The sequence below is a fragment of the Brachyhypopomus gauderio genome, unplaced genomic scaffold, assembly GCF_052324685.1.
Source record: "Brachyhypopomus gauderio isolate BG-103 unplaced genomic scaffold, BGAUD_0.2 sc61, whole genome shotgun sequence".
Classification (NCBI taxonomy): Eukaryota; Metazoa; Chordata; class Actinopteri; order Gymnotiformes; family Hypopomidae; genus Brachyhypopomus; species Brachyhypopomus gauderio.
Window position 1 is genome coordinate 1,860,355 of NW_027506882.1, and position 3,680 is coordinate 1,864,034.

The following is a 3,680-nucleotide window of genomic DNA, read 5'->3' on the forward strand; positions in this document are numbered from 1 at the left end:
ACAAGTGCATGTACAGCATCAGCAGAAAACCACGTAGAGAAGAGGCTTACACAACACTAAATGTAAGACCACCTGATGTATCAGGCTATGGACACACACTTCTTCTAAAAATTGACACAGGAGCATCCGGAAATACACTCCCCCTGTGCACATTCAGACAGATGTATGGATGTGATACAAGTGCACACAAAAGACTAAAGATAAGCAACTTGCTTACAGTGGTCATGGGATTCCATGCTTTGGAACCATCAGCATTCCGTGCCAGTATAAGGAGTCCAAATGGACAAGTGTCCAGTTCTATGTTGTGGATGTACCAGGACCAGCTGTGGTTGAACTACCCACAAGTGAACTACTAAATCTTGTGACAGTGCATGTGGACACAGTTCAAGGAAAACCAGATGACAGTAAGGAAAACATACAAGCACAACAACTGAAAATAACAACATGCAACAACCTCAAAAGAGCGTATCCAAATCAGTTTGACAAAATAGGCAACTTTGAGGGAACTGCAAAACTATTCCTGAAGGCTGACGCTGAACCATTCATAGACCCACCACGGAAATGTAGCATTCACAGAAAAGACAAGCTCCAAGACGAACTCAACAAACATGTGGAGCAAGATGTTCTGAGGAAAGTAGAACACCATACTTATTGGTGCTCCAACCTGGCATATAGCACAAAGAAGGATGGATCCTTACGGAAATGTCTAGATCCACAAAAACTGAATGCCAGCCTCAAAAGATGCCCACACAAGATACCTACAGTTGAGGAACTGAACCCCAAATTTGCAAACGCAACAATTTTCAGCAAACTTGACGCAAAGGCAGGATACTGGTCTATACATCTTGACGAAGAATCGCAAATACTAACAACATTCCGCACTTCATTTCGTAGGTACTGCTGGAAACGTCTGCCATTTGGACTGAGCGTATCTCAAGATCTTTTTCAGCCCAAGATGGACCAGATCCTAGAGGGGCTTGATGGTGTGGTCAGTATAGCTGATGACATAGTCATATGTGGAAGAAACGCAGAAGAACATGACAGAAACCTGATCAAGCTAATGGAACGAGCTGCAGAAGCAGGAATGGTGTTTAACAGCAACAAATGTATGATAAAGCAGAATAGTGTCTCATTCTTTGGGAACCTGTACACAGACAGTGGCATAAAACCAGATCCTGAGAAAATCAAAGACATACAGAAAATGCCAACCCCACAAAATAAGGATGAACTGCACAGATTCATGGGAATGCTGACGTACCTCGCAATGTACATACCGAGATTTGCAGACAAAGCACACACCCTGAGAGGACTGCTTAAGAATGATGCATTATGGATATGGGAAGCAGACCATGGGAAATGCTTTGAAGACCTTAAAGCAGCCATAAATGAGGATGCATGTCTGAAATACTATGACGCCAGCATACCTGTAACACTCGAGGTCGATGCATCACAGAAAGGCTTGGGTGTAGCATTAGTGCAGAATAACAGACCTATTGCATTTGGATCAAAGACACTAACAGACTGTCAATCAAGATAAAGCAATATAGAATGTGAAATGCTTGCAATAGTTTATGGAATGCAGCGATACCATACCTACCTGTACGGAAAATCCTTCACTGTGATAACAGATCACAAACCACTAGTCACCATCTGCTCAAAACCACTGCATGCAGCACCACCACGACTTCAGTGGATGCTGATAAAGACGCAAGGCTAAAACTACGATGTCAAGTACCGACCTGGAAATGAAATGGTTCTTGCAGACGCTCTTAGCCGACTGCCAAACCCTGAAAATAAAGGTGACATTGAATTGGATGAACGCATAGATGGCATAGAAACAGAGTTTGAGGATCCTGAGAAACATACCATCTCCATAATAAACTTCTCCCCAGAAAAACAAGATGCTCTACGCAGCCAAACGGATGGCGATCCAAGGCTCAGTATGCTGAAAGAACTCATTCATCATGGATGGCCTGAAAGCATAAAGGACATACACAAAGACCTACGTCCATATTGGTCTTTCAGAGACGAACTTGCTATGGAGACAGGAGTCATCTTCAAAGGCAGGCAGGTCCTCATACCAGAATCCATGATGAAAGACATTCTCACACAACTGCACGTAGGGCACCAAGTCACAGAGAAAACGCGTCGACTGGCAAGGGAAAGTGTATATTGGATAAAAATGAATGATGACATCGAAAGAATCTGTAGATCATGCAGCGTATGTGCTGAACACCAAGATGCAAACCCAAAACAACCCCTCAAACCACATGTAATACCATCCAAACAATGGCAATCAATAGCATCCGACCTCCGACATCCGAAGTCAGTAGGCGCCACTACATGTTGACTGTAGACAGGTACTCAAAATACCCACTCCTGGACGAAATGCCTACCCCCGTATCAAGCCATGCAGTCATGCAAAAGATACAAGGATACATGTCCTTACTCAGACGACCAGATGAAATCCTGACTGATAAGGGACCACAGTATACGGGACAAGCTTTCAAGAGATTGATGAACGAATGGGGAATTAGTCACATCACCAGTTCACCCCACTATCCCAAAAGCAATGGATTCATTGAAAGACATGTCAGACACATCAAAGCCATTGTTAAGAAAACACAACAAAACAAAGGTGAACTCCACATAGCTTTACTACAAGTAAGAGCGCCACCTATAGTCAGTAATTTACCTTCACCAGCTGAACTGATCTTTGGTAGACCCATCACCACCTTACTACCAAGCCAAGCAGAGCCAGGTAAAGAGGAACACCGACGACACTTGGCCAACAGAGCAGCTGCAATGAAAGAACACCACGACCGCAACTGCCGCAAAGAACTCCCTCCGCTTCAATCTGGACAGCATGTGACCACATGGAACAGAGAGAAAAGGGCATGGTACCCAGCAGTTGTCAGGAAAAAGTGCAGTGAGCCAAGTAGCTATCTAGTAGAAACACCAAATAGCAATGTGATTAAACGCAAGAGAAGTCACCTGCGTGGACCGTACAACACACAGATACAACAGACTGTGAAAAGAATTCGCTTTGCAGAACCAATAACAAAAGAACAATGCAAAGAGGATCCTAATGAACAAACACAGAATGCACAGTCCTGTGGACCCGAACCAAAGAAACCAAACCCAGAAAGTCCACAACCAGTCCGTACACGAGTTGGAAGGGTTGTGACCAAACCTGTACACTACAGAGACTACGTTTAATAAGAACATATTTTACTCTGATAGTTTTCTTATTCATTTTGGTACAAATTTGCATAGACAAACAAAATATGTTGTTCAACCTCCTGAAAAAAAACAAAATAATTTTAGTTATACTTGTATTGTAAAGACACAGAGAAAAAAAAGTTGTTTCCTTATGATCTGCTAAACAGGGGGGATGTTGTAATATACTATTTGGAACTAGATTATCACCCTAGGCGGATTGATGTGCACTGGTTGAGCAGCACGGTGGCTGCGGTATGTCTGTGTCAGTCCGCGTTGATGTCAGCAATAAAAGATGTTTGTTCAGTTACCTCTCTGCATATCATTATTAGTATAACGAATAACACTTCACAAGTAATCTTTCTCTTTACAGCATTTACCTGGTTCACACAAACACAGCCAACAACTTGGCCATTAGTTTATGTATGTGTGCTTTGTATCACTGATGCCCTATCCATCAT